Source organism: Garra rufa, chromosome 5 (assembly GCF_049309525.1).
Source record: "Garra rufa chromosome 5, GarRuf1.0, whole genome shotgun sequence".
Taxonomy (NCBI): Eukaryota; Metazoa; Chordata; class Actinopteri; order Cypriniformes; family Cyprinidae; genus Garra; species Garra rufa.
In genome coordinates this window covers 3,756,299-3,770,885 of record NC_133365.1, presented here as the reverse complement: position 1 = coordinate 3,770,885, position 14,587 = coordinate 3,756,299, and the positions used below count along the sequence as shown (strand labels likewise).

The window sequence follows — 14,587 nt, the reverse complement described above, 5'->3', positions numbered from 1 at the left end:
CACTGTGCATTTCAGAGCAAAGTGCACACTTCGTTCATGCAATAAACTTGTGTTCCAGTGTTTTCCATTTCCCTCAGATTGGCTCTGTTCATAGTGAATGCAGTGAACACATTTATTGCATGTGCTGTGAGTTTAGTGCACGTTTGAGAATGCAACGGCCACCAGTTATGCTTTATTTTCACATTAGAGTAATTCCCAACATTTTAATGGGCAGATTATTACAGCATTTCCCTAGATTTAGTAGAGACACATTTTGTAAGCTCACTGAAGCTGGAGTTTCCATCAAAATAAAAGCTTAAAAGTTTAGTATAAATTGCTGACAGTTTAAATATCGCAATAAAAATAGTTTTATGGAATTTATATCAAGGTATTATCATACCATACCGTACCTTTGTGATAACATTACACCCTATTACGTATCTGTTTTATAATAGCCAATATATGCACTAATATTTGTGGCAAGTTGCTATTAAAAATATCAATGTGTTAAAATAGCAATGAGCCAACAGTTACATGATAAACTACACTCTAAAAAATAAATTGGAATGCATGAACTAAACGACATGTATATAAAGTAACTTGAATGAATAAAAGCACCTGTCAAATTCATAAATATAGTGTAAATGCAAATTCCTAATGCAAAACTGAATTTTCAGCATCATTACTCCAGCCTTCAGTGTCACACAATCCTTCAGAGATCATTGTAATATGCTGATTTGCTGCTCAAGAAACATTTATAATTATTATCAATGTTGAAAACAGTTGCTGCCAAATATTTTTGTGACAACTGTGATAAATGTTAATTTTAGGATAATTTTCGCATTGAGCTTTCTGAATACAAAGTTCCAAAAGAACTGCATTTATTTGAAATATAATTTAACATTATAAATATCTTTACTGTCTCCACTTTCACTTTTGATACATTAAGTGCGTTCAAGTTTAAAGTTCAAACTGCTATAATGAAATACTTATTTCCAAAATATTTTCTTATACTACTGTAAAAATGGCATTCAGAAACTAATGCTACGATATTAAAGATTTAACTGAACTGTTCTGAAAAATTTCCACCCGTTTCTGCATGCACCCTGCACCTGCACATGCAAAAAAAAGGTACAAAACTGTCACTTGAGCATTGGGCTTTCAAAAAGCACTAATATGTAATACTAAAATGTCCTTATAAGATATTAATATGTACAATTTAGGGGTAAAAAGGTACAAAAACATACCATTTAGCTTTTATACTTTAAGTGACTTTGAAGATTTATACCTTTTTTTTGATTATACCTTTTTTTCTTCGTTTAACCAATCTTTCTGCCAGTCAGTCGTGCAAATCACAAAGCAGCACCTTCTGTATATAGGAAACTTGAGTTAACAAGGATTATTCAAGTTAAGTGCTGTATCCAGCTTCAATATTTGCTTTGTAGTCATTAACTAAGACATTGATTTCTCTGTTATTATAATACCAGGTCATCTTTATCATTATCATTAGTTCTCTGGACAATGTAAACATATGAACGGTTACTGCAGGCAGTATGTTAGTAAATCACAAGAGGACTTTAAAAGGTTGAGTCTCTCTGTGTGTGAGATGAATACGTTTGCATGGTAACGAGGTACTCCCACACTCGAGTGGGTTACAGATGGGCCGATCTCAGCCACACGCACCCACGTCAAAAACCACACTGACGCAACCGCTCATCTGTAGGACTCAACAGAGGCTTCCGGAAGTGTTGCAATCAATTTGAACAGGAAAAAACTCGGGTGAGACAGGGTTTCACATGGTCATGAAAAACTTGGAATTTTAAATAGTGACAGTGAACAAATAAATAAATACAACACATGAACTTTCCTCCCATAACCTATAGACTAATTCAGTGTTCACAAACAGTGATGACGGTTTCTTTTGTGGGCGGAGCTTATCTGGTTGGTTTTCAAGTAGCAGTCTATGGAGCCATTGAAGAGCCATATAAGAATAAATAAGGTACAAATTATATTTCAAAATTCTGACATTATTTTCAAAATTCCAAGATAAAATCAGCTTGGCTTTTTTTCCCCTGAGAATTGATAAAACTTACTATTGTTGAGCTAAATCTAGTTATAAAGTCTGAACAATTGTTGAACTACACTCTTAAAAAAATAAAGGTGTTTCACGATGCCAAAGTGAAAGTACCTTTTTTGCCTAAATTGTTTCATAAAAAACCTTTAACATCTGAAGAACCTTTCTGTTTCACAAAAGGTTCTTTGTGGTGAAAGAAGTTTCTTCAGATTATAAAAAGGTAAGAAAGAGATGGTTCTGTAATGAACTTTTGACTGAATGGTTCTTTGTGGAACCAAAAATGGTTCTTCTATGGCATCACTGTGAAGAACCTTATAAGCACCTTTATTTTTAAGAGTGTTGCATTTGCAAGAAAAAAAATCAGAATTGTGAGATAAAATAAATAAATGTTATGTAAAATGTTAATAGTAATAGGTTTAAAATAATATGTGACCTTGGACAACAAAACCAATCGTAATGGTCTTTTTTTTTTTGGACAATATTTGAAAATCAGGAATCTAAGAAAAATCTAAATATTGAGAAAATTACATTTAAAGTTGTCCAAATGAAGTTTTAATATATTTAAGGTAGGAAATGTACAAAATATCTTTAAGGAACATGATCTTTACTTAAGATCCTAACAATTTGTGGCCTAAAAGAAAAGTCTGTAAATTTTCAAATTTTAAATTGTGAGTTCCAATTAGAAACAAACAAAAAATGAAGAAAGAAAGAAAGTTCTGTATGTCATTGATTAAGAGCTCTAAGAAAAAAAGAGTTTGTATTTCTTTTATTCCGAATGATAAATAAATTGTAAATCCAAAAGCATGCCAAATGCTGCTGGGGTGTGAAATCTATAAATCAATGCTCTTTGGTTAATGGATTTTTTATGTCCTCAAAAAAACTCATCAAACCAAGGCACTCGAAGAAACCTTTATTCACATGGCATTGGCATTAACATTAAAAAGGGCAAACATGCACCCTAAATGATAAATCAGTTGTATTCCAAATAGTACAGACTATAAAGTTTCAGTTTCATTCAGCTGCACTTCAGCTGCCAACCCAAAGAGTCCAGACTTCAAGAACATCCCAGTTGTGCGGTTCACATTGTTTAATGTCATATGTCTAAAACATGATCATTCTGTCATGACATGAATTCAGCATCTATTCCTGCTGCTACACTTTGATTCTAGTCAAGTATCTAAAACAACTTGCTCATTAAATACAAATATAATGACACAACCTCACAGTCTATAGGGATGGGAATCAGTGCAGAACCTACAGTAAGAAAAGGTAATGAGCTAGTTAGAGAGGTATAGTATAGTGAGATAGAAATGGGACTAGCAAGGAAGGGAAACTGTTGAATGTGAATAAACTAGAAAGAGTGTGCAGTCGAAAGGAACGTGACGGGAAAGCTTGAATTACCCAGGAGTTATTGCACAACATGAAAGCGAGGAATGGTGGGTGGAACATCAATGTCAACATACTATACAACATATAGCATTTATATTAGCCACTGTCAAAAATAATGTGTTTGTGTGTCTGTCTGTGTGTGTGCGTTCGTGGAGGGCAGTTTTGCTGTCAAAAACATTATTTCAGTCGGCTGAACAAGGTAAGGTGAGGCGCCGGTCAGAAACTGACTGCTAAATTTAGCATGCAAATACAAATACATAACCACTGTAACTACTGTCTGCGATTCATATTATGTAATGTTTCAGAGTAAAACAGGACAGGATTGTTTAAAATGGGACTTTGATTATAAAAAGTGGTCTGGACCAGTGATTAACCAGGTTATATATATTCTGATCACAGATTACAAAGACAAACATTTGTTTTCTTTAGAATCAAATGCACCGAATAAATGTTTACTACTAATGTTTAACTTAAACATGAAATAACTAGATCTTCATGCAGATTCATCCTACAATGCAAAATCTGAATATACACATTTAAATGCAGTGCACACACACACACACACACACACACACACTCAAATATTGCTGAGCATCAGCCTTTATTCAGCAGGCGCTGGCGAGATCCTCAGAGGAATATGAAGGTTGAAGGGAGTGCAGTGGATATTAGCAAAATGAACTCAGAGCCAACCAGGGAAATGTGAGGAGCAGCAAAAGAAGAGGAGATGGTATACGGGTGAAAATGAAGTGGAGTGCATGAGGCCAACTACTGTTGTAACGTAAGTATTTAAAGACGCTTAAGTGTTTTTTCCTTTCTTTTTCTGATTGAATTACACACAAAATGTCTCAAGAATTAACACGAGAAGTATTATCAAGACGTTTGAAGAGACCCACACAATTGAGAGCACAGGAAGAAAGAGAAAGATTTTAGAAACTTTGAAAAGAAAACTAGTGAGAGTTTCTAAAGACCCAAGAACAACTGCTACAGTATCTCACATTTCAGAAACCATTTTAGTATATCTTCTAAAGGGACAATACTATAGAAATGAAACTCGGATAGTAGTCAATGTGCAGCTTGAATAGCAGTATAGATTACTGTCAAAATAGCTGGCAACAAAAGTGAGTACACCCTAAGTGTCATGATCTGGGCTGTGGGTCTCCCCTCAGCCTCCTGAGGTCGCTGTTTTCCCTTCCCTGCACTCCACATCCCTAATTGTACACTCATGTCTAGTCATTAGCACTGATTACACTCACATCTGTCCACAATTGTTTGGTCTATAAGAACACTCATTTCCCACTACTCATCCTGGCTGCATTGTCTCCTGTACTGTCTACCGTATGGTTTGTTCCTGTCTCTGTTTCAAGTTTTATGTTAATCCTGCTCCTGCCCAGATCCAGTCGTGTGTGCCGTGTTGGCCTTTTGGTTTTGTTTTGTTCTGTTTATTTGTGTTTATTGTTATTAAATATACTCCTTGCATTTTGGACCCAGATCTCCTTACTACAACGTGACAGAATGCAGCCAGCAACGATGGGTCCAGCGGGGAGGAATATTTTTTTTTCTTCTGAGGAGGCGGCGGCGTTTGAGGCGGCGACCGCTCGGTTCGAGGAGGTCATTCACCTTCAACTGGCCGAGATGGAGGCCTGTAGGGCCGAGTCGGCGCGACGGCGTTCCCGCTTTGCAGTGGGGGTGGAGTGGCTCTTCCGTGGGAAGGCGGAAGTGACCACTCCCTCTGTTCCGGACGCGGCGGTGACCGCTCTCTCTGCTCCGGACGCGGTGGTGACCGCGCTCTCTGTTCCGGACGCGGTGGTGACCGCGCTCTCTGTTCCGGACGCGGTGGTGACCGCGCTCTCTGTTCCGGACGCGGTGGTGACCGCGCTCTCTGTTCCGGACGCGGTGGTGACCGCGCTCTCTGTTCCGGACGCGGTGGTGACCGCGCTCTCTGTTCCGGACGCGGTGGTGACCGCGCTCTCTGTTCCGGACGCGGTGGTGACCGCGCTCTCTGTTCCGGACGCGGCGGTGACCGCGCTCTCTGTTCCGGACGCGGCGGTGGCCGCGCTCTCTGTTCCTGACGCGGCGGTGACCGCGCTCTCTGTTCCGGACGCGGCGGTGACCGCTCTCTCTGCTCCGGACGCGGCGGTGACCGCTCTCTCTGCTCCGGACGCGGCGGTGACCGCGCTCTCTGTTCCGGACGCGGCGGTGACCGCTCTCTCTGTTCCGCACGCGGCGGTGGCCGCGCTCTCTGTGCCGGACGCGGCGGTGGCTGCTGGCGTTCCTCTGGCGGCTATGCCAGCTCACGTTCCTCTGGCGGCTATGCCGGCTCACGTTCCTCTGGCAGCGGTGCCCGCTGACATTCCTCTGGCAGCTATGCCAGCTCACGTTCCTCTGGCGACTGACGTTCCTCTGGCAGCTATGCCAGCTCACGTTCCTCTGGCCGCTGGCGTTCCTCTGGCGGCGAAGCCAACTCACGTTCCTCCGCTGCACGGGCCTGGCCCGCCATCCCTCCCCCTGATTCACCTTCCACCGTTCCTCCTCCCTCCAGATGGTTTGTTTTTGTTTTTTTTTGTTTTTCGTTGGAAACGTCTGGAAGCCGTTCCCTAGAGGGGGGGTAATGTCATGATCTGGGCTGTGGGTCTCCCCTCAGCCTCCTGAGGTCGCTGTTTTCCCTTCCCTGCACTCCACATCCCTAATTGTACACTCATGTCTAGTCATTAGCACTGATTACACTCACATCTGTCCACAATTGTTTGGTCTATAAGAACACTCATTTCCCACTACTCATCCTGGCTGCATTGTCTCCTGTACTGTCTACCGTATGGTTTGTTCCTGTCTCTGTTTCAAGTTTTATGTTAATCCTGCTCCTGCCCAGATCCAGTCGTGTGTGCCGTGTTGGCCTTTTGGTTTTGTTTTGTTCTGTTTATTTGTGTTTATTGTTATTAAATATACTCCTTGCATTTTGGACCCAGATCTCCTTACTACAACGTGACACTAAGTGTCAAACACCCTAACTTGTCCAAAGTGTGAATATATTGTGTTAGCACCATTGTTATCTGGCACTGACTTAATCATCCTGGACATGGAATTGACCAGAGCTGCATAGGTTGTTGTTGCCCCACATGTGATTAATAGGGTTCAGTTCTGGAGACATACTTGGCTACCCCATCACCTTCAGCTTCCTCAGAAAGGCAGTTGTCATCTTGGTGGTGTGTTTGGGATCGTTATCATTTTAGAAAATTGCTGTTCGGCCTAGTTTCTGCTTCAGAATGTACAGTACATAATGGAATCCATGTTTCCCTCAATAAACTGTAGCTCCCCAGAACCAGCAGCACTCATGCAGCACCAGACCATGATGCTACCACCACCATACTTAACTGCAGACAAGACACAGTTTTCTTGGTACTCCTCACCAGGGCATAGACACACATGCTGGACATCATCTAAGCCAAACAAGTTTATCTTATAGCCTCATCAGACCACAGGACATGGTTCCAGTAATTCAAGCTCTTGGTTGTCTTCAGCAAACTGTTTGCGGGCTTTCATGTGAGCCAGCTTCAGATGAGGCTTCCTTCTGCGATGACGCCTATGCAAACCGAATTGTTGCAGTGTGAGGCGTATGGTCTGAGCACTGACAAGTTGACCTTCTACTTCTGCAACCTTTAAAGCAATGCTGGCAGCACTCATGCATCTGTTTTTGAAGCCATGTTCTGCACCTGATGCACAGAACGAGTGCTCAACTTTGCTGATTGACCCTTGCAAGGCCTGTTCCGAATGGAACCCATCTTGGACCCTGACCACTGTAGTGTAACTCGGTTTCAGTTACTGAACGTCTAATAGCCTTGGCCATCTTTGTGGAGATCAACAATTCTAATTCTCAAATCCTCAGAGAGTTCTTTGCCATGAGATGCCATGTTGAACATCCACTGGTCAGTATGAGAGAATTGTACTTAAAGCATCAAATTTTAATTGCTCCATTACAAGATACACAACTTTGTATGGTCCTGCCAAGCAGACATAAACATAAACATGATGAATGGGACATGTGGCTTTGCATGGTTAAACAACATACTGCTGTTATCACTTAGGGTGTGCTCACTTTTGTTCCCAGCTATTTTGACAATAATGGCTGTATGTTGAGTTATTTTCAGAGGGCAGTAAATCTATACCTCTATACAAGCTGCACACTGACTACTCTAAATATATGTCAAAGTTTCATGTCTATAGTATTGTCCCTTGAGAAGGTATACTAAAATGGTTGCTGAAATGTGAGGGGTGCACTTACTTTTGTGAGATACTGTAAGACAAGTGGATGATTTAGCTAAGTCCGAGACCGACGTTTCAACAAAGACCCACACAGAAATGGACTGTGAGGTTTCGACCAAGAAAAACTCCACTTCTGAAGAAGAGACACCTCCAAGCTAGACTGACATTTGAAGGACAACCTGGACAAAAGGTATGCATGCTAGAAACATGTCCTTTGGTCCGATGAGACAAAACTATAGTTCTTTGGCCGTAGAGATGATGCCCATGTTTGGAGAAAGAAGAGAGAGGCACTCAACCCAAGGAACACCACTCCCAGAGTGAAACATGGCAGTGCAATGCCATGGGAATCTCATCAGGGTTGAAAAAAAATCATGAAAAAGAAAGACTACGAGAAGATTTTGAAAGACAACCTCAGGCAGTCTGCAACAAAATTTGGTTTGGGTTGAAGTTTTGTCTTCCAACATTATAACAACTCAAAGCATACCTCATTTCTGGTGAAGAACTACCTCCAACTGAGCAAAGTGAACATCCTTGACTGGCTTGCAAAAAGAAACAGAATCCAATAGAAAATATGTGGGGCTCACTGAAGACCAGAGTCAATGCCAGGAGACCAACAAATCTGAAGGAGCTTGAGAAATTTGCTAAGGAAGAATGGGCTGCAAATTCTCAGTAGACACGACTGGAACTTCTTGAGAACTACAACAAACGACTAAAGGCTGTTATCAAGCAACCATTGACTACTAAAATCAGAGGGCTAATCATTTTGACCTGCAGACTTTTTTTATTCTTGGTTCAGATTTTGTTGCCATTTGTAGTACAAACACTCCAAGCTTCCTAAAATAAATGATTATGTTTAGAAATGTGTTGGAAAAATCTTCGTTGCATATTTTTTTTAAATGACCAATCAGGTGAGAGTCAAAAAGCATTTGATATCACTGACGTAAATCTTCATGGTCATGTGACGGTTACGAGGATCGCTAAATATAAACTAGAATTTCATTTTCTTCCTCACACAATGCAATTACATGGATTTTTAATTCATTTTTACTAAAACAACTTACTTTTATGATCATTTTATGGTGCCTTCTCCAACACTGACGCTAACAAACACTGTGCATCACAGAAACTGCTCATTGTAAAACAATCTATTGGTTCTTTCCTTGCATACATTTCTGATAAGCTCACATGCTCCTTCACCGGCTCAGTCTTTCTCAACAACGCACATCTTCCCTCATCTTTTCTCTATGTATCAACACTTCCTCCCACTCTCTCGCTCGCTCCCTTTAATCTACGCCATCAATCATCTCTCGCTCCAGAAGCACATTGTACTTTTCCCAGTGAGGGGGAAGCTGGTCACCATGGAGCCGTCCTTCTCTCATCCCAAAATGGCTAACATCCAGCTAGTTACACATTTACGCTATAGCACACTGATGAACTGTGGCAGCACGTTAGCATGCTTTTACTCACATTTTAGAGTCCGAGTACACTTCTGACAATCACCGCGATGCCATAGAAGAACAATTTTTGGTTCCACAAAGAACCATTCAGTCAAAGGTTCTCTAAAGGACCATCTCTTTCTTACCTTTTTATAATCTGAAGAAACTTCCTTTACCACAAATAACCTTTTGTGAAATAGAATGGTTCTTCAGATGTTAAAGGTTCTTCATGGAACCATTTAGACAAAAAAGGTTCTTCTATGGCATCGTGAAGCACCTTTATTTTTAAGAGTGTAGTAAAAACATCATAAAATTGTACAGAAACAAGCTTAATTGTACTAAATATGCACTTCAAGTACTTAAGGTATATTAAAAAGTAGTTGCAGAAAAAATAACGTTAATGAAAACAATTAATATTTCTATATATGTATATTTTAACTATCATATGTTTCGTTTAATAGTACTGTTTAGAGGAAATCAACCTCAAATGGCTCACTTGTCTCTGCATAAACAGCTTGGAAAGGAGAAACACATAAAAGAACCACTCCACTGTCTGGAAAAATGACACACTTTAAGCGTTTACAGGAACAGTTAATGATTAACATTCATATTCAATAAACATTTATTCAACAAATTAATCCAAAGTCAGAGAGCAACTAATCCATAAAATGAGATGCACAAAATTAATTAAAATATAATCAGTCTAAAAGCCTGCTCTTTATATTTTGCTCGTCAAAACCGAAAACAGGACACACACACAAACCGTGCTGCTGCACATGTACCCTATTACACGCACACTAATACACTGCTATTGTATTTGCTTCAAGGATACTACACAAACCCACAGACCTGAGAGCGTGACATTATCGAGCTCTGCTTGTGCATGAATATTGGATGTTTTGAGTTCTTCTGAATGACAAGCTTGTTTTGGAAGTTAAAACTGGAAACACATGCAAACCTGAGGGGGCTGCCACACAGCAGTGGGCAGAAACAACACACACGCATTTCAACAAAATCTACTTATATAAACTCCCACTCAGAGATGATGTGCGTGTGTGGAAAAAATGAACGAAATCCCCTCCCACACCTCGCACAAGCACCTGAAACTGCCACTGAAATGCAAACAATTAGAAAAGCACTCTATATAACCACAACCCCATGTTATTTAATGAATGTTTTCAACACAGCTAGTGCTTACTGAGTAATAACAGGATACAGATCAAAAGATCTCAAGGGTTGATAATATTTTTTTATGTTAGGCATATGTTCAAATGAAACAAAAACTTGCTGAAAAACGAAATGTAGCTTTAAAGGAGTAGTTCACTTTCACGACAAAAATTTACAGATAATCACCCCCTTGTCATCCAAGATGTTCATGTCTTTCTTTCTTCAGTCGTAAAGAAATTATGTTTTTTGAGGAAGAATTTCAGGATTTCTCTCTATATAATGGACTTCTATGGTGCCTCTGAGTTTGAACTTCCAAAATGCAGTTTAAATGCAGCTTCAAAGGGCTCTAAATGATAATGGTCTTATCTAGCGAAACGATCGGTTATTTTCTAAAAACATTTACAATTTATATACTTTTTCATCTCTAAACAGAGTACACACAGAGCTAGACAAAACGAGCATTTGAGGTTAAAAAGTATATAAATTGTAATTCTTTTTAGAAATTAACCGATCGTTTTGCTAGATAAGACCCTTTTTTCCTCGGCTGGGATTGTTTAGAGCCCTTTGAAGCTGCATTTTGAAAGTTCAAACTTGGGGGCACCATAGAAGTCCACTATATGGAGACAAATCCTGAAATGTTTTCCTCAAAAAACATAATTTCCTAATGACTGAAGAAAGAAAGACATGAACATCTTGGATGACAAGGGGTTGAGGACATTATCTGTACATTTTCGTTCTGAAAGTGAACTACTCCTTTAAATCATTGGCTCAACAGTAGATCCTCTGGAGTGAATGGGTGCCGTCAGAATGATAAAATCATCACAATACTTCAATCCTTCCAGTCCATCAAATAATGTCTTGTGAAGCAAAAATCTTTGAAGCCATCTTTAAAGTGCTTTTAACCCTAAACCCTAACCCTCAAAAATCAATAGTAGGCCTCCAGTGAAAAAGCTCACCCCCCGTTGTCCTCTTACATCAAAATCTATCCACATATTTGTTTAAAGCTGTTTTGGTTTGCTTGAGCTGTGCAGATTTCGCTGCTGATTCAGACAAGGCAACCTTTTTAGTGGATAAATCAATATTATGGTTTATGGTGATGTATTTTAGCCAAAAGCAATGGTTTAAATTTAAAAGCATCTTAACGATGGATTTGTTTGTTACAAACAAGCAGCTTTTCACTTTAGAATATGTTAATTGATAGACTGGAGTGGTGTGGATAACTTGTGGATTATTGTGATGTTTTTATAGCTGTTTGGACTCTCATTCTGACGGCACCCATTCACTGCATTGTGAGCCAGTGATGGAATGACACATTTCTCCAAATCCCACTCATCTACATTTCGGATGGCCTGAGGGTGAGTACATTTTCAGCAAATTTTGATTTTTTGGGGTAAACTACTTAACTTAAAAGTCTGTGATCTAAAGTCTAACATAAACCTGCAATGCATGCAATAACATTTTTAAAAAAGAGGCTTTATGCATGTTTCTTCCAAGTGTCAATATATAATGTTAGTCAAAGTGTTTCACAACAAAGCATACTAAATTTAGTTTATCTCTCAAAACTCTTTCTTTGTGCTATACCTGATGTTTGTCTCAGTGCTAAAAACAGCATTTCTGCAGCCTTCAAGTAAAGTCTGAAAAATCATACAGTATTTATGTAACTAGTGGAAAATGATGCTAAACTGCATGAACTCTAAATGAGTTGCTGAGTTGTGTCTTTGGAAGAGGCATGTTGATATGCTCCATGGATGCAAACAAGTCTGCTGGGAATGGTAGTTTTGATAGTTAATTTTATTTTTTGCCATGCTGTGTTTTAATAATTAAAGGGCATAATGATTAAAAACCCTATAGAATCATGCAAATTTAATTGCTCACAGTTTGTGGTTTCCTTTATGCAAAATAGATGTTTGCATAAATATGTAATGGGAATAAAAATAAACAAATAATGGAAAAGTAAAAAAGAAAGTATTAAAATAAAATATAATTTTTTAAAAATTACACTCCATAAAGTGCTCATGCACTGGAGGTCCATACATCACTCGTTTTAGGTCAACTAAAATTGTATGCATTTATAAATATGTCTCTTTTTTTCTGAGAAATTTAATTTGCCCAGTTTGTACATGTAATGAGAGTGAAGTTACTTGGATAAATGATTGACATTTGGGGATTGCATTCTAACTTTTTAAGTTTAGAAAGCTTTTATATTACTTTTCCAACTTAAATGCAGTTCAGCTAATTATATAATAAATAACCACTTGAAGGCATTTGTTGCACTGGTTTGTTGTTGTGCCCAATACAGAGGAGTTGACACAGCCTCATCCTTCAATAGCAGCCTCTATGCCAAGTCCACTAAACAATCTGCACTGAATTGTGTTTAGGGACATTCACATCAAAGCGGTGCACCATTTTTTAATTCTCAGTTCATATAACTAGATGGATGCCTTTTGAATGCTGAGAATTGTTTTTTAGCATCTTGCACCATAAGCATCAAGTTAAATGATCTTTAGGTCTCTATATACTATTCCTTCTTCACACAAAATAACTGTTGAACTTAACAGGCACTCTAGAGAGGCTATGAACAAAATCTCTGTTCTCTAGGTGATAGTCAAATTGAAATATACACTACCAGTCAAAAATTTTTTAAAGAAGATTTTTGTGTTTTTAAAGAAGTCTCTTCTGCTCACCAAGCCTGCATTTATTTGATCCAAAGTATAGCCAAAATTTTTTTTTTTACTATTTAAAATAACTTTTTTTCTATTTGAATATATTTAAAAATTTTATTTATTCCTGTGATTTCATTATGCTTCAGAAATCATTCTAATATACTTAGTTGCTGCTCAAAAAACATTTATTATTATTAAGGTTTTTTAATAGAAAGTTCAGAAGAATAGCACTTCAAGACTTCAAGTCTGAAATAGAAATCTTTTGCAACATTATAAATGTCTTTATCATCACTTTTGATCAATTTAAAGCATCCTTGCTAAATGAAAGTATTAATTTCTATCATTTCTTTCCCCCAAAAATGAATAAATATGATACTCACCCCAAGATTTTGAATGGTATGTATAATGTTACAAAAGCTTTGGATTTCAGATAAAAGATTATCGTTGGATCTTTCTATTCATCAAAAAAGAAATTACTTAACTGTTTTAAATATTAATAATAATAATAAATAAATGTTTGAACAGCAATTTTATCAGCATTTTACAATGATTTCTGAAGAATCATGTGACACTGAAGACTGAAGTAATGATGCTGAAAATTCAGCTTTGATCACAGGAATAAATTAAATTTTAAAATATATTCAAATACAAAACAGTTATTTTAAATAGTAAAAATATTTCAAGATGTTACTGTTTTTGCTGTAAACTTTGGATCAAATAAATGCAGGCTTATTGAGCAGAAGATACTTCTTTAAAAACATTAAAATCTTACTGTTTAAAAACGTTTTTTTTTTGGACTGGTAGTGTATATGACATTAAGCTATGTTGGTCTTACTCAAATTGCATTGCATTATAAATTGTGGCTTGGCACATTACAAAATGCGATAACGGGTGAAGACTGCAGAGCTAAACACAGATGTTGCCTACTTGCGTAAAGTATGTTTTGGGCCGTCCAACTGTCACTGAATGTACCTGAAGTTGACACATACCTGTGGCAGTAAATCCTCTCTCTGTTTCTCTGACTGCGTGTATTATAAATAAATGAACGTCTCACAAAAACAATCAGACAGAAGTGACACCGACAATTTACGATACAAAGCAATGAGAGGAGAAGACGCATCCACCCCCTCACACACTCCAGGGCAGGAACACACAAGCAATCTGTTCTTGGCAGTTATTATTGTGTTTGTCTCTCTTCATCCTCCACCGACAGAGTACTACAAGTTTCTTTATAATGATATAGTCTGCGTCTCAAAATTCTCTTGTCCCCTCGGTGTTTCGCAGAAAAAAATAAGAACACTCTAGAACACAATGGTCTTTCCCTTTAAAATAAACTGCAAAAAGCAGTAACACCAAAAACATCATAAAGCGTTGGCAAGTCCAGGTGCCCCATTTTTATCTTATTTAATCCCTTCAGTTTCATTAATGATCTCATTTATTATTTAAGCGACTGGGCCATTTGTCAGAAGCACCATTTCACACACAGACACCCTAATTTTAACTTTTCACATTTTGCAACTTCTGACGCACTAGGCGTCCATCTGCTGTGAACAGAGACTAGACCAGACTATGGATCTGATTAGTGGCGCTCCTCAGAACTCAGTTTTATCTTTAACATCATA

The 14,587-nt window shown here is 38.4% G+C and overlaps 1 protein-coding gene across 2 annotated transcripts in view; it reads right to left on the bottom strand.

The window, feature by feature from the left end:
• dlg4a (discs, large homolog 4a (Drosophila)) overlaps positions 1–14,587 on the bottom strand; it is a 72,150-nt gene that overhangs the window by 57,068 nt on the left and 495 nt on the right. The gene's annotated exons all lie outside the window — the stretch shown is intronic.